General features: G+C 42.5%; 2 pseudogenes; one reads left to right on the forward strand and one right to left on the reverse strand.

Annotated features, from left to right (window-relative positions):
• Nucleotides 1-69: 69 nt before the first annotated feature.
• Nucleotides 70-7,609, reverse strand: LOC123475950 (annotated as a pseudogene).
• Nucleotides 7,610-16,369: 8,760 nt separating this feature from the next.
• On the forward strand, nucleotides 16,370-26,578 carry LOC123475951 (annotated as a pseudogene).
• Nucleotides 26,579-26,819: the final 241 nt, after the last annotated feature.

The following is a 26,819-nucleotide window of genomic DNA, read 5'->3' on the forward strand; positions in this document are numbered from 1 at the left end:
TTGTCCATCGATATTAGGGAGGGTCTGAGATTGCATAGATCTATGCACGTTAATCGTGCTATAGGATTTCCCTTCCCCGTACAAGCCTGATAGAAATTCCAACACCAGTGCTAGAGATATCGACAAGGGATTTTCACCCCGTCGAAAGCACCAATCTGCCCAATTTCTCCAGGCCGATTCATAAGTTGAAAGCGTGGTGGTGCGGTTTCCGGCCAACAATAGGTTGACCAGTGGTTCCGAAAAACCCTCCCGTTGGAAATGTCGCCTGATAATTTCCAGGCGGCTAACTGTAAAGTTCAGATTTGTAGCAGAGGGTGCTGCTCGTTTCTCGCCGACGAGAGTAGCTTCGGAGATTTCGGAAGGAGATACGGGACGTCGCACGTAAGCTCCAGTAGCACCGGGAACCAAGGCTGTGCTAGCCAGACTGGACAAATCATGACTAGGTTAGCTTTCTCCCTCCTGATCTTTTCAAGACACTTAGATATCAATGAAAAGGGGGGAAATGCGTAGCCAAACCTCCCTCGCCAATTTATTGAAAATGCGTTGACTGCCGTTGCTTTCGGTTGCGGACGCCATGAAACGAAGGATGGCAACTGAGCGTTCGAATGTGAACTAAAAAGATCGATTTTCGTAGGCCATATCCCGTTTATGGTTCGGAACACTGGCGGATCCAGCATCCAGTCACTCGCATCGTCATCCGCCCTTGACTCCCTATCTGCTTCTACATTTAGCACCCCCGCTAAGTGGACTGCCTCAATGGAAAGCTTTCACTGTTCGCAAAATTCTGTCAACGCATTAGCCACCGTTGTCAACTGAATTGACTTTGTGCCTCCCCCTTTGTTAATATAAAAAACTGCGGTAGAGTTATCAAGAAATATGCGTATGGAGAGGCCTGTCGCGTCTTTTGCGAAAGATTGCACAGCGTTTAGAGCCCCGATGAGCTCAAGTCTGTTGATATGCATGCCTGCCTGCTCCGCTGTCCACGGTCCGCGTGTAGATACCCCGTTACAAATTGCTCCCCAGCCGGAAAGTGATGCATCCGAATAAATTTCAATATCTGGGATTTTGGGATAAAACTCTTTGCCGTTTACTTTTTATAAATTCTTTACCCACCATTCCAGGTCCACTTTTGCATATTCCGAGACCGTACATCCCTCGTTTAGGTTACCACCCGATCTTTTAGACTCTGTTATGTAATAGCGCTGCACACTTCTATAGTGGGATTGCGCAAAGGGAATGGTCGGGATCGCCCACGTAAAGTTTCCCAAAATTAAAGCTAGATTGCGTAAAGTCACTTTGCTCACTGCCAAAGCCTCCATGCACATCTTTTTTACTTCATGCACCTTGTTGGTGGGTAACGAGAAGGACAGTCTAGTCGAGTCGACAATCATACCCAAATACTCGATAACCTGTGTTGGTATGATGACGGATTTTTCCCAATTAATCAAAAAACCCAATTGATGCAATATATCCAGTGTGGTTTTCAAGTCTGTTTTAGCCCCTTCCTCTGTCTGGTTCATTATCATAAAATCGTCAAGGTAAATGACCAAACGAATACCTTGTTTTCGCAAAAAGGCAACCACTACCCTTAACATTTTCGTAAATATTCTGGGGGCCGGGGAAAGTCCAAATGCCATGCAACAAAACTGGAAAATTCGTCCCCCCCATTGAAAACGCAAGTACTTTTGTTGGGAGGGGTGGACTGGTACCGATAGATAGGCGTCCTTGAGGTCTAGCTTAATGAACCAATCCCCCTTTCTGACCAAAAAACGAACAGTCTTTAAATTTTCCATTTTGAAGTGTTCATAGTTAATGAACTTGTTCAGGGGTTTTAAATTAACGATCGGTCTATATCCACCCGATTTTTTAGGTATGCAAAAGAATGAACAAACAAACCCGGTCGTTCCGTCTGTTATCTCGGTTACTGCTCTCTTTTTTATTAGACTGGAAATTTCTGCCTGGCAAATTGTTCGCATTTCCTCTGACATTGTCACCTCGGGGGGAAAAGCGCGCTGAAAAGGCTGAGACAAGAAATTTATTTTCAGCCCGTTGTAAACTATATCTAATATCCACTGGTCATCCGTGATCCTTTCCCACAGGTTCGCAAAAGATTTCAGTCTAGCTCCCACTTTAATGTCTACCGGTTGAAAAGGGAGATGGACGTATTGACTTACATGAGACGAAAAAATGAACCTTCTTTGGTTGGCATATCCGCGGACTCGTCCGCCTCTGGAATTGCCCACACTTTTCCGACTGCTTACCACGTTCCGCCTGCTGACGGTCAACGTTTTGGTCTTGGCGGAGTGGAGCATCCATAGAGGATCCGCGTCTTGTCGACCGGAACGGATTCCTCTTACCGCGGGTCGAGCTAGCTGCTGCTTGATCCCGCTTGGCCAGAATTTCATCCTGAGCGCCTCTTTCAGCATGCGCTCCAGGAATTCGCCCGTGAAAAGGAGCTCGCGAGCCTCCTTGTTGGATGTCAAGCCAATATCCTCCTTCAGAAGGTAGTCGACTCTGGGATCCGTGCTGCCGATTACAGCTTCCCGTCGCTTCTTGGATATGTGAGCCCTACCGCACTACTGCAGGGTGGCCTGGAGAGAATGACGGACCTGGATTTCTACTCTTTGGCTTAGGCGGCATAAGCAAAAGCCCTCTTCTTCAAACGTAAGCGAGAATTCCTTTGACGTCTGTTTAGACTGTTCTGTCGACACGCCGACTGCCAGAAGTGACGCGATTTCTTTGCAAATTGCCGTCGAAAATACTTGGCACTGAGGAAGTGATTGGCTTGCTTGATCGCCAGCTGTTTCATGCTCTACGCTGGGACGACCTATGTCTGGATGGATTCATTCCCTGGCGGGCCCCTGTTCCACTTGCTTGCTGCCTGCCGCTGGATTCCGCTTTACGCCCTGACGGCCTGCCACCCCATCCTCTGACTCATTTTCCTCATCGAGTGGTTGCAAATTCCCTTTCGGCAGAAGCCACGAACGCCTACGATCCAGCTCACACTCCTCTTCACACCCCTCTTCTAACACTTCGTACTCATTTCGCTCGTCTCCGTTGTAAAAGTACCTCCTGACCGAAATCACTATGAGTCGGGTATGAACGGGGGTCGTGATCGAACTGCTCACTATAAGGGCCCCGGTAAACTTCTTGTCGATGACAAGGATAGTCAGGGTAATCACTTTGATCGTAATAGCGATCCAATCTAGCCGGCGGTTCATAAAGTCTCGGTCTTCTCAAAGGTGATCTATCCCGAAAAACACGTTGGTCGCGTCTTTGCTGCGCTTCTGAGAAAAAACGATCGCGATTGTCGCCGGAAAAACGAGACCTATGCCTACTCTCGTAAACCACAGGAATTTGGTCGTCAAAGAAAAAATCCACTCGAGAATCCACGGATTCTGCACGTGGGCCTGCTTGGCCACCACGAGAAAAATTTGACGACATTCTCTGTCAATAGCTAGAAAAAGTCTGAGGTGTAAGGGGCGTTGCAAGGGGTGAGGTAAGCAAAATACTTTAAAAAAGCTAGAAATACATCGTCTACACCCTTAGGGTCGAAAGTAAATTACTTTCGTTATATAATTAGAATGTACTAGGATAAATGAGAGACAGAACCTAAGGGTGTAGACCTATTTATTTTAGCTTTTGAAAGAAAACTGAAGGTCATATTGCCTACCTGTGGCCGTGTGGCCCGGCACGCCTCCCATTTACTCAGACTTAGAGAAAGCGTGCCAAGAGATAAAATAGCTTATGACAAAAAAAGACATCAAATAAACGGCATAAGCGTGTCAAACAGAACACACAAAAGTTTCTGCTGGTAACCAATGGGGAGAAAAATGAGAAAAAAAGGCCAGTTCAATCCATAACAACAAGTGGCAAATGATGCCTTCATGAAAACGGGGAAAGTGACATATGAACTTCTTTGCGGTATGGCTGTTCACCCCGTTCACCTCGGTTGATCTTCGTTCTCCTTACGGTAACTTCCTTTGGACCGCCTGTCCGGATGGACCATAGGCCGTGCCGGCAAACAACAACATTTAAGCAATGAAAGGATATAAGTGAGAGGGCGGATTGTGGGTTAGGATACAGGACCCTTAGGCCGGTTAGGGTTTCTCTCTCATTTATCCTAGTACAATTCTAATTACCTTTCGTGATCGCCAAAGCGATCACTCCAGTAATTCATAATTGTACAGCAGAACATTCTGCTAAACCCCAAGGGTGATTTTAAAGATTCACGCATCGTTTAATACTGATGCTGTGAATGTTGGGTTTGTTTGGTGATTATAAAGTCTGCTGAACGTTGAATTGCTTGACCAATGACCCGCTCGTAGCATTATGTCGATAGATAAGCCCCTCGCGATAGTTAACGATGATGCTGCGCCGCGGTTTGAGTGCGCGCTAAAAACCTATGTATCAATCCCCGCTAGTTTTAAGAAAGACTTGATCCAACAAGCGGTCGTATTCCCTGTTACTGCACCATAGGGGGAATTCAGGGAAATGAATTATAGCCCATCCTGATTCTGCGGTCGATTAAGTTCAGTACGGACTATGTATGACCATAGCACCGCCACTGGGCACGCGCTGGAATCGGGGCAAGCAGCCAGCGAGAAGGATTGAAGCGGCCCACTTCGTTGTGCTTTCCTTGGTTTCGATAGGCGAAGCGGACCGAGTTCCCAACGAAGCTGACAGGCGAGAATGTAATGGCGGCCGGTTCCGAAACCCGTAATAATGACGCCAGGGCTAGAAAAGTAGACAAAATTCACGCTAGTGTAAGCATGCGGAGTAACGCGTTTTCATTCATTTGCGATATAAAACGAATCACATCACTAGGTTCCCATGTTGATGTGTACTTTAGCGTAGGTGGTCTGCGGTTACAGCATCCTTTCAGTAGCTTAATGACGATTGGGTGCTGTCCGATTGGGAACCCATCGATGGGGCCTAGGTTAGGTGATAACATCGAGCACTGGATGTTCACAGAGCTGTAGACCTTACCGGATGCATGTAAGAAGGAAAGATACTCTGTTAACGACTTAAGATCGCCAGACATAGGATCTTCGTTCCGTTATAACCGATTTAAAAAATCCTTCCATACTATAAGATTGCCTGCGAATTTCCAGGCGGCTAGGTAGAGGGTCCCGGTCTGAAGTAGGGTGTGAGGTGTGCCCTGGGCCGACATAAGCAGACCTGTCGACGGACGCAGAAGTCGCGGAACATCGCAGGCGTGTTCAAACAAGGTTGGAAACCAACCTTGGCCTGTCCAGATGGGGCAAACCAAAACTATAGTGGCCTTCTCCCTCTGTAACTTTTCAATACATCTAAAAATGATGGAAAATGGGGGAAAGGCGTAGCCCTTAATGCCCTTCCAGCTAACCGAAAAGACATTTACGGCAGACGCACCTGGCTCCGGTTTCCAGGAGATGAATCTGGACAACTGACTGTTTCATGGAGCGACGAACAAGTCAATCTCCATGACCCAAAGCTTCATTCAGACCCTAATGTCTAGTTGCCAATCACTCGCATCTGCCCGCTCTCTCGACTCACGATCGGCGATTGCATTTAGCTCCCCGGCCAAATGAACCACTTCTAGGGAAATATTTCGTTCTTCGCACGAGGCTGAAAGTATTTCAGAAGTGGTGGTAAGTGCTATAGAACTCGTACCACCACATTTATTTACGTAACTCACAGCAGTCGAATTATCTAAGAAGATGCGCATCACAATGTTCTTTTTGTTAGCCACGAAAGCCTGAATCGCGTAGAGAGAACCGAGCAGCTGTAGCTCATTGATGTGTTTCTGCCCGTCCAATCATATCCAAGGCCCGCGAGTTGTGACCCTATTACAGACCGCCCCTCATCCCGAGAAGGACTCATCCAAAAATTTTTTCTAAGTCTGGGCCCCACGGAAAGAACATCTTACCCTTGGATTTCTCAATGTTTGCCACCCAACATTCCAGGTAGAGTAAGGTGGCGGGGGAAAGCCATACCTTCGTCTCCAATTCAAACTTAGACAATTGCTCGTTGGCGATATAAAAATGCTGTAGGCTACGGTAATGAGGCTGTGCGAACGGAATCGCTGAAATCGCCCAAGAAAAGTTACCATCAATGAAAGCCAGAGTTCTCAAGGATACCATTCCACCCATCAATGCCGTAACCCACATTTTCCTAACCGCTTCCGGTTTGGAGCAGGGAAGGGAAAAGGAAAGGTCTGTTGAATTGACGATCAAACCCAAATATTCCATACTTTGGCTTGGAATAACCATCGACTCTTCCATGTTAATCAGAAACCCCAACGACTGGAGTAGATCAATTACTGTCTTGAGATCAAGTGCCTCCTCCTTGCAGCCATTCAGCACTAGAATATCGTCTAGATAAGTTATTAAACGGATGCCTTGCCTACGTAAACACGCCATAATGACTTTTAAGGTTTTAGGGGCTGGAGCAAGGCAAAAGGCCCTACAACTGAATTCATAAACTTGTCCCCTCCAGCGGAAACGTAGGTACTTGTGATGGGCTTTTTCGAACGCCACCGTATAATAAGCGTCTTTATGGTCAATTTTGACCATCTTGTCGCCCTCCCGAACTAAGTAGCGAACCGACTCGAGGATGTCCATTTTGAAATGTTGATACCTGACAAACTGATTATGCGGTATTAAATTAACAATCGGCCTAAATTTACCCGCTTGTTTTTTCTTAACGCAGAAAAAAAACTGAAAAAACCGTTAGAGCCATCCGTGACTTTATTGACTGCACGCTTTGTTGACGCATTATAGCTTAGTACCTTATACTAGGCGGAATTGTTATATGACTATGATAAATATGATCAGTTACCTTATAAGTATTCTAATAATAAAGAAATATTTAGAGACACGGACACGTATTATTACTTTCTTGTGTGGCGTATAACAGCTGATGAGAAAAGAAGAGACTGAGACACATTAACATGGTTGTTTGGTAGCTCTTCAGTTAAGCAGTAAAAGGTTGAGCGGATTCGAGATGGGATATCCTTAAACGTGTATTGATGCTAAGGATACAGTTGGCTATAGTGTTGTAAGGACTATAGCGTCACACCTTATGCTTGGGACGAATACGGCAGTGTTGTACGTACTGCGGAATAGAGTTGGGGCACACCTTATGTGTGTAAAGAATACTGACGGCACCTCCGTCTGGGTAGGCTACAAAAATGCAAGAGTGCGACTGTGTCCCAAACTTAGGGTCTACTGAACATTTTATTGTCTTCTTACGCGGGTTAGGGAACAAAGACACAGAACAGAGGGGGGTAAAGGTAAAACAAAAGAGGTTAATAAAGCAAACACGTAAATAGGCCTCTAGTGGCCGCTTCTACAAATAATAAACTAATAAATCTAACTCTTCGCCGGAACAATGGTCTTATATAACATAAGGAAAATGAGGACAAACAGAATCCTGAATGAAACAAAAGAAGGAACATGTACATATAGGTTTACGCAACCTTTACTTTAGTTGCTGAGGAGAAGCGCACTTTGACACGCTTGACTAAGAGGTCCCGAATCTCTTTATCGCACACCTTAACCATATCTTCCAGCATGAATGTTTCAGGGGGCAGAAATTCTTGTACTGGTTCAGACGTAAAATCCATAGTTAGGCCCTTACATACTGTTTTAAGGACCCAAACGTTGTCCGGGATGGACACCCAGTTTGGGGCAAATCTTTTTAGTCTAGGGGCGACGGTTATCGGAGCCGTGTCACCATTACCAAAACTAGTTTCGTACCGATCAATAAATCTTGGAAAAGACTCGAAACGAACGTTTAGGGTCATTTTGCGAGAGGTCGAAAGATCAGAATTAAAGGAAACATGCCTTCGACCCACTGCCGACCAAGTGTTTGGACGTATTTCACGGGCGCGCCCGGCTCGTCTGCCATGAACACCTCTTATTCCTCTACCCCTAAGATTCGCATCGTACTGCGGGGGATGATAGACTACTGCACTTGAAGGCTCCGGGCTTCGTAAACGTCCTATTCCTGCAGTCCTCCGACCTTCGGTGCCAGTGGCTGCTGGCGCTGTTTTAGCCACCTGGGACAGAGTGTTGTCTTGCTTGGCGTTCGTTAGCATGGTGTAAAAATTTCTCTGTAAACAGAGAAGTGTGGGCCTACTTACCAACATCGAAGACAATAGGGATAAAGTCTATTTTACCCGACCAATGTAACTTTGTTTTTACTTTACTTTTACTGAATGTAGAGACACTAATAAACTTTACTGTTCTGTACTACTTTACTGGCTCTAGTGGTTGACAAAATACTATTACTTTTAGAACTACACTGTTGCCAAACGTAGAAAGGCAATGTTGCCGTCATTAAATGGTAATATGTAGTAAACCATTTATATAATTTGTAAAATTGCTTTTCAATATTTGTATTGGACAGCATAGAGGTAGAGGTATAGCACTGGACTGCTGAGTATAAGGTCTATGGTTCAAATCAAGGGATAGTAAGATGGTTTTTAATTTATTGTATTAAAATACTTTTATGTAAAGTAAAGTAACTTTTTACGTGGCTGTTAAAAAATTATTAATATATTTTTTTTTAAACTGGAGAATGCATCCCAACAGAAATCCGCTGTTGCCGAAACCCAGCGAAACAGTAGATGCGGTTTAGCAGCACCCTTACCCAGTCTTCTTGCTCACACGTCATTCTGACACCTTGCCCTCTCTTCTCTCTCAACTTGAGACAAGTGTTGTTCTCAGGTTCTTTTTGTCTATTTAACTCTGACTAAGTATTATACCGATATTTAAGAGTACCTGAACTCCCTCTGTTCTGCACTACAAAGTGCCTGTTCCCCTTTTTCTTTATATTGTCTAGGTAAAGTTAATGTTAATGAACACCGCGTGATTGCAAGTTTAAAAAAGTAAGATTCATCTCATATTGTATTAATTATTTATTCTTAACAATTTTATTATGTAAAGTTTAGTAAAGTGTAGTATTTTTATTTCTAGTCTGACAAACATGTATAGTTAAGTAATCATTCACTAAAGTTATTTATTTTAAACTGCCTTGTGTATATGACGTAATTATAATATTGATTCGATCATGTCTACGAACTGTTATATTATTATTAGTTGTCATTAAATAATATTGTCACGGGAACATTTGGCGGAAGAAGGTTGGTCAGAAAAAGGCACCCCGCTGAGCCGGTTCGTACGTAACCACTATAACGCGGACCCGGTGGGGCACTTTCACTGCCCCCTGCTAACACTACACTAACTTGGGGACAGTGCCCTCCACCAATTACTACACCCGCGATTCACCACACATACAACTGATTCTCTAACTCACTCACATACTAACTCTTTTACATACTAACCAACTCTACCGGGTTTGGGGAACCTTTTATAGGCGCTAAGGTGACCTCTACTACGTAGGGTCTTCGTCGAAAGTCGCCTTGCATGACGTTCCAGATCGTCATGCCTACGCCAAACCTACACGCATACGGACATGAAACGTAGTCATTCACACACACACACACATACACACAACACCACACCACGCATCCAACATTAAGCCACACAATCCCGCCACCGTGGTACAACAGACATTTTATACGTAACAATATTATTATTAATTGGTATTATTACATTATATTACATTGGGTATTATAGAATTACAACGTGTAAGGAATAGGTAGCTCAGCGGTATAGTACTGGATTGATAATAATAAGGCTTATGGTTCACATCTAGCTGAGGAAAGATTTTATTTTATGTAGTTAAATTTTATTAGTTAATAGTTAAGTTAAATAAAGTAAATTGTTTATTTACTTTACTATTCAACGATACTTAATATTAAAAAATACATTTTAGTTAAGTTTATTTCTATTTTAGTCCGATGAACATTTAGTTCACTTATACTTACTAAAAGTATAGCATAGTTAAGTATGGTATATTAATTTAGTTCAAGGAAAAGTTAGTTTAGTAATACTATACTAAACTTATTTAGTTATTATTTAGTCGTGTATTGTTACGTAAAACTAGCATTGATTTCAGTATGTCTACAAATGGATATATGTTTATGAGCTCGTCAAGTGATATTATCAAAAGTTTTAGTGACCAGCTTGAAAAGTTTTGTTTTAAGTGCAAAAAAGGGAAATATAGTGCGAAATCTCAAATTCCATTTGATGAATTGTATTGGGCATCGTTTACAATAACAATGCTTTGTTCTGTGCTGACTTCAATGGATTTATATAAGTACTTAGTCGAAATAGGATTTATAGATAATAATGTTTCTTCGTGTTGTCTACTTTGCTCTGGGCAACTAACATTGGTAACTATAATCACTTAATTATGTATATTGGATATGGTAGCCGGTGAAATAGGCCCGGACAAAATAGGACCCTACAATATAGGCCCGTCAAATAGGACCTACAAAATAGGACCCTACAAAATAGGACCACTTTAAAAAATATTTTAAAGCGGTCCTATTGGCCTACGGCCTATGGCTACGGTTAATATGTTTAAAAAATTTAAACTTGAATTCGGCTAAATTACGCGTGATTAACAAGACGGTAAAATGATATCAGATGTCATAGCGGTTTGAAAAAGGCAAAGTATATACAGAGTGCCTTTTTCCATCAAGCCGCCATCTCTTGCTTAGACTTGGTTGGTCAATTTTTGGAAAATGTTTTCTGAGGCTCTTATGAGACTTGAAATTATTTGGTAGAAATAGGCCCATTTTATTGTAGAAATAGGACCGCTTTAAAAATATTTTTTAAAGTGGTCCTATTTTGTAGGGTCCTATTTTGTAGGTCCTATTTGACGGGCCTATATTGTAGGGTCCTATTTTGTCCGGGCCTATTTCACCGCCATTCTTGGATATGTGATTAGTCATATGGGTCAATAGATTCCTTCTACTACTGCTATTGACGGGTACCAATTCAAATGCAACAATAGAATTGGAATTGATGGTAGCTATATAAAAAAAATTTTTTAGTGAAAAATACACTATTAGAAGAAATTCATGGTTTGATTTAACGATTTGTGAAATCTTGACACTAACTTATTATTGGTGGAGTGAAATGTCCCAAAAGTATGTGGAAAATGATTTGATTTAGGTAATTGGATTTTTCGTATATGAGTTTATATATTATACTATACTATAATTTACATTTATACTAAGCATTTATAATACGATATATATTACTTTGCTTTCATATAATATACTTTACTATACTATACTATACTAAACTATACTATACCATACTATACTATACCATACTATACTATACTATTGATTTTTTTTATTATTGGTTAATTTCTATGTTTTTTTCTATTTCAATATGTTGTACAGTATCCTGCACAAAAATCCGAACACCGATTTAATTTTTTAAAGCCACCTATTGGCGGGGTAGTGGGTTTTTCGTTTGTTTTTCTTTAAGGGGGAGGGTAGACGAGGTGATGGACACGTCAGGGCAGGGTTGGGTAAGTCTAGACATTTAAAAAAAGTGCCTTAAGGTATTACGCTTTAAGGCAAGTTACAGGTCGGGACATTTTTGCAACCCCCAGGGTGGTGTGTTTTTTAAAACGACAGTTGAAAATTGAGGGCTTGGGCTTGGTAATGATTCTTACCAAGACAATTTAACTTATGTTCCAGCTGCATGTGATCGGTTACGTCGTTGTCAATGGCATAGGTGTAGCGTTTCTGAATATGATGCTGCAGATCGGTGTTCGATTCCAGATGAGATGATCAATTGTTGTGGTTACATTACGAGAAATTCTCGATTATATATAAATAAATTTTTATCGAGCAATATGTGCTTTTTTTTTAGTAATTTAAAAAATAATAATCTTCTTCGTTTTGAAGTAATTGATATTCCCAGCAAATTCGAATAAAGAATTTTATAACGATACCAAATATTTTCGCATTTACGTATCGAGAATCGAACACTGATCTACGGCGTCGCAATCAGAGGCTCTACACATATGCCATCGGTATTGGCATTATTGTGCACAGGCAGCTATCTAATTTATTTGGGTATGGAATATTACACAGTCTAAGTCCAATATTGCCAGCTGTCATTTAAAAAACACACACTACCCTCGGGGTTGCAAAAATGTCCCGACCTCTAACTTGCCTTCAAGCGTAATACCTTAAGGCATAAAAAAAATTTCTAGACTTAACCAACCCTGCCCTATGTGTCCATCACCCCGTCTACCCTCCCTCTTAAAGAAAAACAAACAAAAAACCCTTTACCCCGCCAATAGGTGGCTTTAAAAAATTAAATCGGTGTTCGGATTTTTGTGCAGGATACTGTACGTTCTTTCAATTCTTTTATTTTTTGATTGGATATAATACACTTTAAATAGTTGACAAATGTTAGTCGTATAAATTATTTATAAATGAATTATCTATCTGAATAAATTATAATTATTTTAGTTAAAAAAATAACAGTTTTACAGCTGAAAGGTAGTATTTGCCAAATTAATTTCTGTCTCCTCATATAGCATTTTGTATCGTAAACTCTCATTCTGAAAACGAGTAAATTTATTTAAAACTTTTTCATGTATAGATTTAGTATTATATTACCTTAAATTTTTCTTTTTCTTCATTACTTTCTTTCACATCCTTTCCTAATTGAATAAATTTGTTTACAAGTATAGCCTTTATTCATTCATTAATGTTTTTTTAACTGTTGCCATTCTTAATAACTGTATTTTAAACTTTACTTTTTTATTTTAACTAATTTGTGAAATAGCAGAAGATATAAGAAGCAGCATTGTCATTCTTGTCAATATAATTGGGAATACAAAGAATGTAATATTTAAAATTTTTATTGAATAATGGTATGTTTATATTTATTATTTGTAATTCGGTAACGCTGGAATATAGTAAGCAGCAGACGATACCTTTGTTTTCGAAATTCATTTGGTAGTTAGGGGTTGTAGTGTGCAGTGTGTGATTTTTCTTATTTGGATTACACATATATTGGTAAATATTTTATTAATTTTTCATATTTAGTTGTTAAGTTAAGTTTAAGTTTAAATGTGTTTTATTATTTATGCTTACTTTACTTACCTTTGTTTACCCTCTATACTTTACTTTTTTATTTTTTATTTTATTCTAAATTTTTTTACTTTAGGTTAATTATTTTACTTTACTTTTTTATTTTATTTTTTTTTAACACTTAACTTACACTTAACTTTACTTTACCCACCCTATACCCCTGTACTTCCTCGTTGCACTCGGGCTTGTCCCGCTTGGGTTCTTTACTAGATTTTATTTTAAATTAAGTTTATTAAGTTTAAGTTAAGTAAGCTAAGTTAAGTAAGTTAAGTTAGTTTATTAAGTTTACTTTGGTTGGGTAAAATAAACTTTTACCGGCAATAGCTTCACGCCTCAGGAATTCTGATTCTGGCTCAAACAGCACAATTATGGCATCACAGCGTTTCTCCGTAATGCTAAAGTAAGCACGTCCCCACTGCTGTAGGGCGGCTTCCACTAAGCGACTAAGCTGTCCGGTAAGGTACACAGCCGGGCAATATAAATCCATTTTTCGTTTCCTACCTGTTCTCACGCCTAGAATATTTTTTCACCTGAACCAAACGCGCCAAAATATTCAACATCTTTTTAGATTAAGATTACAATGCACAAATAACTCTTAGATTTTGAAGTATTTTCACAAATTATTCACTTAAAACCTAGTTAAGTGACCTGTCCGAACTGTCACTAAAGTTTAGGATTGGCTTTAACACAGGACTATTAAATACTAATTTATACCTCAAACTCACGCTTTCTCTCGTAAATCGTACGGCCAAAAACTATAATTCTTCTCACCCCTCCGTGACTCATCCTAGCTGATGGGTACCCTTTTAACCTCTCTAAAATTCGACTTAAATGAGTTGAAAGAACTGTCAACTCGAGTCCGGGTATGGCCTTTGCACGTAGCCTTCTTTCCCTATTGTTTTCTTTATTCGGGTTACGGCCGAATCTTTTCCATATAAAAAGGCCGTGACTTTCCTCTCATTAACAGTTCCTTTCGGGATTCCAACAAGTTCCTTTTCAGTTTCCTCTCCGGTTCCATCTCGGTTCTTTTCGAGCTCTATGACCTAACAGCTCTGTTTGAAGTACCAGTTTAGTTCAGTTAACTTAGTTCGGTGAATCGGGTATTCCCTCTCACGTTGTTTAACCGTTCCCAATTGGTATGTCACACCTCTTTTAACTTATAATTGTAGACTTAGACTTAGTAACAAATACATTTGCCTTTTGGATCAGCCGTCTCTGTTATTTATTTATTATTATTACTGCTTTTAATTTAATTATTCCGTAAAGGGAAGAATGAATAAACCCATGATCTCTTTACACTCTCATTCTTTTTGGGTACTCGAAGACCGGGTAGGGTCTCTTCGAGTATGCCTTCGATTACCATTAGCGTACTCAAAGGGTTGTATACCCCATACCGACCTTCGAGTTCCATTCCCGAGTTCGGGTACCCTGGCGCATCGAAGCCCTTCGATTACCTCTTCGAGTACGCAGAACTAGCCTTGAACTTACTCGAGAATTCGAGTAGGTCACTCGAACAGTTAAACGTAATCGAAGCTCGTTGCGGAGAAGGAAAATCGAAAATCGAGCGAAATTCCTTCCTATTTAATTAAATCTGGCAACAAAGCAAGCCAGCAAAAAGTTTTCTGTTTACCATTTTACTGGTCATTTTAAGACACGAAGAAAGAATGGTTATTTTGTTAAAGAATGATTTTGTTTGTTTTTATGGTTTTTATACTGTATACTTCAGCAAATTAATTTATTTTATTTTGTAACAGCCAGATTGATTACAGTCCTACACATTTTAGGGAATGTTAATTCAAGAGTGCCCGTGTGTGAACAGATTACCAGTGTCAAGTGAAACCAGTGCACTCTTTAGAGTGCACTGGTATAATATAAGTATACTTATCACGTAATAGTTATATAGAAACAATGTATTGGCGGCAAAATATCTAACGTGCCATATTTCTTATAAATGCTTCATCATGCTACATTTGGCAACATTCCCATTCAGGGTGTGGTAATAATTGACAAGTTAGGCAGTCACAAATTTCTGACCATTCTGTTTGATCTTCTTGCTCTGCTGGACTTTTTTCAGCATGTCATTGGTGGATGAAGGCATTACTCATATGTCATCAGAACAGCTCAAGGTTCATCTCTCATCGTTAGGATTTGACAACCTCATCACATCAACATTTTACGGTATCAAACTATATTTCATTCTTATTCAATGTTATAGTTAAATAGTCTCTAGTCTCTAAGTTAAGTTCTAAGTAATATCAGTTAAGCTTAAGTTCTCTCTATTAGTCTTGTTGACATAACGGTGTAACAAAATGAGTAGACAACACAGAGGTATCACTGACCGTAAAAATTTTACATGCTTTAAATGCAAGACTGTAGTCAAAGGTACTATTAGCTGTTTGTTTACACATTTTAGACACACACACAACATGAAAACTTGTAGGTCTGCACAAGGTAACATCAATCTTATTTGTGGGCAAAACAATTGTGTTATTTCTTTGCAACATTTTAACGATTATCGGAATCATCTGTTAAGGTGTACATCTTTCAAATGTTCCACAGAACAATGGTTGCCCGAGTCATCCTCATTGATTGGGGAAGACCATTCTGTAAATATTCCGGTATCAGTTTCGGATTTCAGTGAAGAACTCGGGAGGGTGGGGGGGTCTAACAAATCTGATGAGCTAAAAACAGATTTCTTTGGCAAGCTTACATTAGATATGAGAACCAAGTATAATGTTAGTAATTCTGCTTTGGATTTTATGACTCAAGAATTGCAAGAATGGCTGAAGGGCAGGGAAGAGTCTTTAGAAGGTGGTGAAGATGGACCGCCTGCTAAAAGACAGAAATTGGAATTTGACAGTTCCGACTTTGTAAACATTGTTACAATTAAATACTCAAAAAAAGAGAACTCATTATTACAAGTCCAATTTTAATTTAATAGAACCTGAGGAACTGTTTATAAATTCCAATTTGAAAACTATAATGACTAATGGAAGCATAGGAATTCAGACCAAAAACAACACTTTTCAGTATATGTCCATCAAAAAGCGATTGACTGCCTTGTTTTCTAACGATGGCTTTAGGCGCCTTTATTTCTCAGAAAGTCGAAGTCAGGATGATTTTGTGCGTGGAACGAAAGACAGTAAATATGTACAATTTCATCCTCTTTTTTCGAAAACCCCTACTGCCATTCGAATTCAGTTATTTTACGACGAAGTCGAAGTGACTAATCCACTCGGTTCTAAAACAAAAAAACATGAGCTAGCTATGTTCTGTTTTTGAATTTTAAATTTACCTAATTCTGAGAATTCTAAACTTGCAAATATTTTCCCTCTTGCCATTGTCAACAGTATTCACGTAAAAAATAATTCTTTTGATTTTGTTTTCTCTGAATTTCTTAATGAATTAAAAGAAGTTGAATCTGAAGATGGAATGCTGATTGGCATTCCTGATTTCACAAACTTTAGAATTAGAGGGACAATCGCTGGTGTATGTGCAGACACAAAGGGCGCTCATGAGATTGGAGGATTTATCGGACCTTCTGCAAATAGGTTCTGTAGGCTTTGCTTAATCACTAGGGAAGAAATAAAACAAAAAAGTTGCTTTGATCAGTTAGAAATGAGGACTAGAGAAAATTATGACGAAGCGGTTGAAGCTTCTGCTAGCAATCCTGAAAAAGCGAATGACACTGGAATCCGTTCGTGTTGTGTTCTGAATTGCTCAAAATATTTCCATTTCGGCGAAAACTTAATTTTAGATGCCATGCACGATTTCTTGGAAGGCGTAGTTCCGTTTATGATAAAACTTTTTTTAAGGCAACTCTATTCGTGTGGAACAACAAAAATTTCTGCAGCAGAATTAAACCGTAGAATAGTGCTCTTTCATTTTTCATTTTACGGCCTTTCTAACAAACCTTCACCAAAATTTACTGATGCCGGAATCCGGAAAGAGGGTGATTATCTAACCAAACAACGTGCATCTCAAAATTGGTGCTTGATTAGAATGTTTCCTTTATTAGTGGGTGATTTGATTAAGGAAGACAACGAGTATTATATTCATTTTTTACAACTCTTGGATATTTTAGATATTCTCTTTTCCCCCAAAATAGCACTGGAACAAATAGTTGTGTTGGAAGATCTCATTAGGCAATTTGTAGAAAGATTCCACGAATTGTATCCAAGTGTGCAACCAATTAATAAATTTCATCACATGGTAAACTACCCAGAGGTAATTAGAATGCATGGCCCTCCAACTAATTACTGGTGTATGAGGTTTGAAGCTTTCCATAATATTGTTAAGAAACTAGCAATGACTAATTGTAATTTCATTGACTTCGCAAAATCTGCAGCTTTTCATGTACAGAGTATATTTTGTGCTAATCTGTTAAATCCGGATTGTTTTGAAAGCGACAAATTAGTTGTTGGTCCAGCAGAATCGGGAACTTTGAAAGGTTTTGTAAATTACTGCAGGGGCAGCTCGCCTATCCCCGATAATGGATTGGTTAGCAATGCCAAATGGATTAAGTTCTATGGGTGGGAGTATCGAAGACATTCTGTCGTTCTGCTTACCCCAAGTTCCGACACCAAAGATGGACTGCCGGAGTTTGGAAAAATTTCTAATGTTTTGGTCCACCACGGCAACCCATTTTTTGACTTAACAATCATGATTACAGACAATTTCAATTCTCACTTTCATTCGTTTGAAGTTTGGAGCCCAGAGACTGAAGTAAAAGTAAAAAAGGGTTTTAATGAATTGGTAGAGTGCGAGCCGTTGTGGCTTTTGGAGAACTTTTCTAAAGATTCGCCTTCGTTTGTGTGCCCTAGACATTTCGTTTAATCTCCCATGCCTCTTACATGTTCCTTGAGTTTTTTTCCCCATTAACTATAGATGAAGGAGTGGATGGAGAAACATTATCGAGTCTGTCGATTCAAGATTTATTTGGAATTGGACTCAAGTTGGGACCAAGATTAAAACTTTTCAAATTCATCGAACTACTTAATAAAGCAAGATTATGTGTTCCTACAACTCTGTCACCTACGGTGCTGCCCTCACGGGCAGGATTGTAGGTGGCAAGGGCCCTTTAAATTTATGTTAACTTTAAGAAGCCCTTGCCCCCTTTTTTAGTTAGTGTAAATTCAAGTATCGAAGTAACAAAGTACCCCTAGTCTGTCTCTCTCTCTCTGTACCACGTCGGTGAAAATTGGCTCCCCCACCGCATCTACAAAGAAATAAAGTGTTCTTTCCCTAAAGTCATATTTTTTCATTATTTTTTCATCTGTCATCCCTCATTTTCTGTTACAACGTCTCCACTGCACGTGAGCGTTAGTAACAAATGGTGCCGAAACCCGGGATTTAACGAACACGTGCATTTCTCTTGTTATCCCTAGTAAAACTTGTTAGATTCAGTAAAATTGTCGGGTATTCCCCTTTGTAAGACTTTGACACACGTCCACGCCATCCTGAAGGCAAAACCTGGTCTATAACGCCTTTACGTATCTGACTGTATCGTCGCTGTATCTACGTGAATCATCGAAATCCGTTTACGTGTGACTACTTCCTTGTCTTTGAACGTTTCTACGTCATGAGTGAAGCCGTAGCAAAAGCCGAGAGTATTGAATCGGGCGGCAATATCTCTATAGAAGACGAAATGAAGCTAGAAGCAATGAAGAATGAAGGCCCCCTCCTCCCAGACAACGATCTCAAGCAGAAACGTGGGAGAAGAAAGGCGGCCCACACGAAGTTAACGAATCAGCTCAGAAAAACAGTGACAGATCACAAGATGGGAGCCATCAAACTCAAGAAGTTGCAAGTTGCAGCATGGCGAGACGAATTAATTCGTATCTACGAAGACGTCAAAGATCTTCATCACAAGTATATGGAAAGCTTGCCCGATATTACTGATCCACAACGTCAAGCCTGTGAAAAATGGCAGGTACAATTCGACACCGACCACGGGGAAATCCTCAACTTCGCCATTAGGTATGCCACGTCGTCACGTCATTCAGCCAGCTCTATTGGTACGACAACTTCAGACGTCACAGTTAGCACCACGCTATCACAGAAGAGGTCTACCCGTTCAGCGCCAAATGTTTCCCTTGGTCAACCCAGCCAGCGTGATCTGTGCATCAAGAAACAGATATTGGAACTGGAAGTCAAGATGGAGCGTGCAAGAATCCAGATGGAAGCGAGCACCACGTCGGCTACGGAAACGTTAAGCAAGGCGCTGAAAGGCATGGGTGAGCACCTAAGCAAACTCGTTGACAATGCGGAAAAGATGTCATCGGAAATCGCCGCTAACACCAACTTGGTGAAAGATTCACGTCAGAGTCTACGTGAACTGGATCAGAAGATCAAAGAGGTTAACTTGGATCTAAATGCTCAGATTGAAGGTCTAAAAACGACGATGGAAGTCAACAAGATTCATCTGAGAACGATACAAGAGCAAGTTCTGGACCAAGAGACACGCCTTCCAAAACGATCACAGACATCCGCTGTTACACAAGACATCTCTGCTCGGTCGTCCTTAAAATCAATTGAGGCCAAAGTAATGCACCGTAGAGACTTGTCTAATCGTTATGTTCCAGACGGTACCTCTGCACAGGATCCTACTCAAAGACCCTTGACCATCATGCCTTCAACCTGCAATCCATGTCCACCCCCTGGGGACGATACGTCTTCGGACAAGACCCCTGAACCTCCACCTGCCGCTGGCCCTTCCAACCATCCTCATGGCGGCTGCTGTAGTCGTCCACGTACTCCGACCTTCACGATCCAGCCGTTTGATGGAAATCCGAAGAACTACGCCCAGTTTAAGGCTAAATTTCGAGCCTTATACGAACAAGAATACAACGATTCTCCTGCCCTACTGTTCATGTTGGAAGAGCTGCTGTCGAAGGAGGTCTGGAATGAGATCGGCGAGTGCCTCGCCGATGAGGCTATGTACTCCGTGGTGTGGGAACGACTCGATGCAGTGTACGGCCGCACCGAAGTCATGGATCAAACGTACCTTGACGACCTGCTGCAGATTCCACCTTTGAAGAGCCAAGATGCGGCGAGCCTCAAGACGTTTGCAAACCGGTTGCATGGAGCAGTGGTGACGCTCTCACAATCAAGATATGCACATGAGCTTCATAGCCGTACTACTCTGATGGCCATGGAAGCGAAGCTGACGACGTACCTTAAAGAGAAGTGGAATGAAAAACGAAAGAGAACCGGTGCAGAGCTGAACGTTCTGGACCTGGACGACTGGGTAACCGTAAAATCCATGAGCAAGCAACATGGAAGAAACGTATTTGAGTCCTTGCCTACGTCGACGTCCAAAGTACGGTTTGATGAGAAGAAGCCTGTCAAGAAACAGAACGCTGCTCACACGTCGACCATTGGACACGTTTCGACAGAAGAGGGCTCTAAATCAACGGCGTCGTCACCTCCGGAGGCTGCTCCCAAGGAAAAACAGCTGAAGACGGAGTAGAAAGCGACCGAAAAGACTGACCAATGGAGGTGCCTAGCTTGTAACGGCAGGGCTCACAACTTGGCCAGCTGTAGCCTGTTTATGTCTTCCACGCCCACGAAAAGGGCTGAAGTCGTATTTAAGTCCGGGAGGTGTCTACTATGCCTAACCGTCAAACATGAACGCAAGGAGTGTCCCAGGGACATCAAATGTACCATGGGTCGATGCACTGGATCAAGACACCATCCCTTGCTTCACGGGTCTGAGTTCATCCCACTGAGGAATCTATCGGATCCAACGTCGCCATCAGCGTCTACATCGACTGCATTCCTCGGGACACTAACACAGAAGGAACCGGTAAAACGACGTGTACGTTTCAAGATTGTACCCGTTCGTATTAGCGTCTGTACAAGATGGGTCGACACTTTCGGATTCCTGGATATTGGAAGTGACACCACACTGATCAGGAGAGATTTAGTAAAAAGGTTGGGACTCGTTGGTCAGCATAAACGCATCAACGTTGTCTCTTATGATGGAGCCACATCAAACGTCCATGCTGCCGTTGTGGATTTCTCCCTCTCGTCCGTCGACGGAACAAGCCGGTTTGAAGTTAAACACGCCTACGCCGTCGACAATTTGAAGGTGACGCCAAATCCTCCAATCAACCCTCGTCAAATGGAGTCCTGGACACACCTACGCAGTCTTGATGTCCCGAACATACAACCCGAAGACGTTGGAGTATTAATTGGAATTGACGTAGCAGAGGCCCACGATCATGTAGATTCCGTCAAGCCGCCGGCTGGAACAATTGGGCCTATCGCCTTCAGAAAACCGTTTGGTTGGTGCCTGGGTGGTCACACGGGCCCGCCACAAGATGGGCGTCCGTTCATCGCCTATATAGTAGCAGAGGAACGTCCCGAAGACCTCAACGAGTTAGTCAAGAAATTCTGGCAGCTGGAGGCGAAAGACGTAGACATGGAGCAGCCTGTTCTCTCCGAAGACGATCTACGTGGGAAACGTATCCTCGAGTCAACAGTGAAAAATGTTGGTAACCGGTATCAAGTCGGCCTTATGTGGAAAACCGACAACGTAAACCTTATTCTGGAGACTTTATTCTCTGGAGAGGCGATTTCAACGAGATGTAGACTTCGCCCAGAAGTATGATGCAGTTGTTAAGGAGTACATCGGCCTGGATCACGCCAGACTCCTCACGACCGAAGAGTTGCGGAAGGAGTCAAGTAGAACGTGGTATTTACCACACCACGGCGTCGTAAGCCCATCCAGCTCTACGACCAAAGTTCGAGTTGTATTCGACGGAGCCGCCGAGTATGGAGGAACGTCAATTAACCAGAACCTGTTACGTGGACCCAATCTTCTCGTTAGCCTACTCGGTGTCCTACTACGCTTCCGAAGGAACCTGGTACCAGTTGGCGCAGATATCGAGAAGATGTTTCACCAAGTGAAGGTCCCAGTAGAGGACTAGGCGGCCTATCGGTTTGTCTATCGAACGCCTGGCAGTAATCAAGCACCGTTAACGTACCAAATGACAGTCCACGTCTTTGGATCGGTATCTTCCCCAACGACCTGTATTTTCGCCCTAAATCGGACTGCAGACGATCATCGCGACCAGTATCCGGAGGCAGCAGAGAGCGTTCGAAGAAACTTTTACGTTGACAACTACCTCGATTCCTTTGATTCCGAAGACGGGGCAGTAAAACGGGCCCGCCAGATGAAGAAACTCTTACAACTAGGCGGTTTCAATCTAACGAAGTGGACGTCCTCATCAAGGAAGGTTATATCGGCTCTACGTGAGTTCGGTTTGGCTTCACCAACACTGGACCTTGATTTGGAAAAGTTGCCCATCGAGCGAACACTTGGAGTGATGTGGAACGGAGAAACGGATATGCTGACGTTCAAGATACGGAAGCAGCCTAGCCATGACGTTCTCACCAAAAGGAATTTCCTCAGTATAATCTCCAGTGTCTACGACCCGTTGGGACTCGTCGCTCCTGTTGTTTTCTTAATGAAGTCACTTCTGCAAGATATATGGACGTACGAGAAAAGGATCGGCTGGGATGACCCTATCCCCGAAGAATTAGGCCAACGTTTTCACTACTGGTACGAGCATCTGGATAACCTGGAGTTGTTAACAGTACCAAGATGTTTCCGGCATCCACGTGGACGTTGGACGCAGCAGCACCTGCATGTATTTACGGATGCAAGCACAAAAGGATTTGGAGCTGTGGCGTACTTCCGTTTCATCTTCGAAGACCAGTCGATCAACGTATCCTTTGTCATGGCTAAAACCCACGTAACACCAGTAAAAGGACTCACGATCCCAAGATTAGAGTTGCAGGCTGCTGTAGAAGGCTTAAATATTGCCCTAGTAATCTGTCGGGAGCTCGAAATCGACTTACGTGGAGTTACCTTCCACACCGACTCTCAAACCGTCTTACATTGGATCCATTCTCGCACTTGTCGATTTGAAACCTTCGTGAACAATCGGATTGGCAGAATCCTCCGGAACACGAATCGAAGACAATGGTGTCACGTTACCGGAATTAACAATCCAGCGGACCTGTGTAGTCGTGGCATTGACCCGAAGAACGTCGACGAGTTGGTGAAATTCCACGAGGGTCCATGGTTCCTGAAACTCGATCCGTCGGAGTGGGATATTTGGGAAGAGATCGCAGAGCCGGAAGAAAGGGACGTTAACGTAATTCGAGTGTTCACAGTCAAAACGGAAGACGAAAATCACCCGATTGATGACTGTGTAAAGAGGTATTCCAGCTTACTCAAGATTCAAAGAGTTATCGCTTGGTGCATAAGGTTCGCGACCAACGCCAGAGCTAAGATGGGAGTTTACAAGCCAACCGTGGGGGAGTTGACGGCCGAAGAAATGGTGACGGCCCTCACGCTTTGTGTTAAACGTACCCAAGGACTGACATTTGAGGAAGAAATCTATGCCTTGAAAAAGAGCTTGGAGTTGCCTCTGAAGTCCAAACTACGGACGTTTAGCCCTTTCCTGGATGAAACAGGACAGCTACGTGTAGGCGGACGTATACTTCAGGCTCCAGTTGATTATTCCACAAAGCATCCCATCCTGCTTCCAGCCAATCAACTCCTGGCGCAGCGGGTTGTATGGGATCATCACAAACGGAATCTCCACATAAAATCTGAAAGATTGCTGGCGGACTTACGTACACGTTACTGGATAATCTCTGGACGTAACGTCATCAAATCGGTTGTCAACACCTGCTGGCCTTGCAAGCGGAGATCATCGAAACCCATTCCACCACTCATGGCATCGTTACCAGTTCACAGGCTTACTCCCTATCTTCCACCTTTCGCATATACAAGAATCGATTACTTCGGCCCTCTAACGGTACGAGTCGGTGGAAGAGGATGTAGACACGAGAAACGTTGGGTATGCCTGTTTACGTGCCGAACAACTAGAGCCGTTCATCTAGAAGTCTCCGACGGCCTCAGTCTCGAAGAATTCATGCTATGTTTCACTCGGTTCGTGAGTTTACGTGGAAAGCCGAACGTTGTTTACAGTGACAACGGAACTAATCTCGTCGCTGGGGAACAAGAATTCCGACAAGCTCTAACGGAGTTAGTCAAACAACACCAGGAGTTGCAGTCGAAGATGGCATGCCAACAAATAGAGTGGCATTTTTCTCCTCCTCACGGACCACATTTCGGTTGCGTTTGGGAAAGGCTCGTGCAATCGTGCAAGCGAGCCATGAAAGTCAGCGTCGGAAATCGCTTGGTCACCGACCGGGTCCTAAGAACAGTGATCGCAGAAGTACCAGCCCTTTTGAACGCTCGGCCACTAACCCACCTCAGCATGGATCCAGAAGATCCCGACCCGTTAACGCCGAATCACTTTCTTCATGGAGGAGCCCGTCCCTACGTGCCGCTAAAGTTGGGAGATGCTGAGAACATGGACGTCACAGCAAAACAATTCCTCCAAAGCCAGGCCATCATACAACATTTTTGGAACAGATGGCTTCGTGAATACGTTCCACACCTGACGGAAAGGAGAAAATGGTCGGAAAATCGGCCAAACGTTACCGTCGGAGACCCAGTACTCGTCATCGAGCCGAATACTCTACGTGGACAGTGGCCGTTGGGAAAAGTGATAGAGGTTCTCCCCAGTGACTCTGATAACGTTGTACGAGTGGTAAAAGTGCAAATCAGCAACCACAAAAACCCCTGTATTCGTCCAGTTACTAAGCTCTGTGTTATGGCTACGGCCAAAGAGCAGGACGTTTACGTAGAAAGTGAAAAATGTGGTCATCTGAGTAAAAATCGAGATCGTTAGGTCAAAATGTAATGTAAATAGTCAATCCTTGTATAAAAGTAAAAAAAGGGGTATAAATTGTAAAATTGTAAAATGTCTAATGTCAAAATGTAAAATGTAAAACTGGTTTATATAGTCATATGTAACAATGTAAAAAGTGTGAACCCCAAAAACGCATTGTAAAATTTCCGATGGCAACGCCACCTATACTTAGTTCAAAGGGCAAAGGCAAAATTAGGTCGCCTACTGTTTAACCCTTGACCGCTTAGGGAAACTGTATAGTCCCTTACGAACAGCAGGCGACAGTTTACCCCTTGACTTGGTGTGTGCTACACGTTAATCATCTCTCGCCGTCAACGTTCACTATGGCCCAAAATCCAGCCGAATCCGCCGCATCCATAAAAAAAAAATTGAAGGAGTCCCGTGAAAAGGAAGAGGAGTGCGTGCGGAACCTAAAGGAAAACCAACTTCAGTTGGTTCAAGCCCGAAAGGAAGCTGTAGACGTCATTTACGCCCATCAGCGCGTGGTTCTTCGCCTGAACGAAGAAATCGCTCAGGGAGCAGAGGACCTCGTTACGTGCAGGTCCACTACCGAACTGAGAGGGAGAAAATGCTAAGTGGATTTGTTGGAGAACTGCTGCGCAAGATTCGGGAAAAAGAGGTAGCCGAAAACGTGCACGTAGCGGTTCCAATTCCCGACGCCCCGAAGTTCGTTGTGCCCCGTCACACCCCGACCATCCGCTGTTTCTTGCCCGAGCATCTGGAGAAGCCGGGATCTTATCGCTGCACCTTGAAGATGGCGGAATGTGAGGAGTTCATGACTCTCACCAACCAAGAGCGACTGGAGCTTCTTTTCTCGCAGCATCGATGCTTCGGGTGTTTTTTGCCCGTCTCCGTTGCGGGTCACAACACCCTGCCCGATTGCCCGCATCCTCGGTGCTGTAACCTATGCAGATCTGGAGACCATCACCAGATCCTCTGTGGCCCTCGGAGCTCTTACAAGAGGCTCCTGCCGAAAGACAACTGAACGTCGACGTAACATTCTTTCGGGGTGGTAATTTGTCTTCATGCAAACTGCTTTGTGTTTTGTTTTTTTTTTCCCTTTTTTGTTACCAGAAATGGCATTTACTTTGTTTTTTTTTTTGTTTTCTCTTGCGTTGTTTGTACCTGTGGACAGGTGGGCCCGCTGTCACCTACGGTGCTGCCCTCACGGGCAGGATTGTAGGTGGCAAGGGCCCTTTAAATTTATGTTAACTTTAAGAAGCCCTTGCCCCCTTTTTTAGTTAGTGTAAATTCAAGTATCGAAGTAACAAAGTACCCCTAGTCTCTCTCTCTCTCTGTACCACGTCGGTGAAAATTGTCTCCCCCACCGCATCTACAAAGAAATAAAGTGTTCTTTCCCTCAAGTCATATTTTTTCATTATTTTTTCATCTGTCATCCCTCATTTTCTGTTACAACGTCTCCACTGCACGTGAGCGTTAGTAACAATCTCCAACAGCAGAAGTCGAGGTTTTGACCGACGATGAAATTTTGTCCATTGAAACAGAGCAACGTGAAGAAACAGTTTTAATTATTGACACTGAAAATCAAGGTGGTGCTGATGAGAACCCATGTGTTTCCAAAGAAACGGTTGGTAACAGTATGCATAATTATTTTAACATTCTGTAATACTATTTCCGTCTTTTTATTCAGGTAGTGTCATCGACTATCAGTATCCCTGAAATTTTGGCGGATGGAGGAGGCTTAGATGTGTTGGAACGATATCAAATTCCCAACCATCGCCGAGTCTCTCTGACATAGACCGACAAGAAATTGTTAGAATACTGATGGCCGACTTGACTAAAAAATGTGGAAACATGTATCCCTCATCGGATATTAAAGATGCCACAGCTAAGGCTCTCGTAGAATTTTTCCCTTGCCTTGCACTGATCAGGCCTGGAGTGTCTTCTCACTGCCACTTTTATAACAACAAAACTGGAGGTTTCTTTGACAATCGACTAAAAACAATGCGAAAGAGTATGTCGCCGTCAAAAAGAAAACG

This window comes from Daphnia magna, linkage group LG9, assembly GCF_020631705.1.
Source record: "Daphnia magna isolate NIES linkage group LG9, ASM2063170v1.1, whole genome shotgun sequence".
Classification (NCBI taxonomy): domain Eukaryota; kingdom Metazoa; phylum Arthropoda; class Branchiopoda; order Diplostraca; family Daphniidae; genus Daphnia; species Daphnia magna.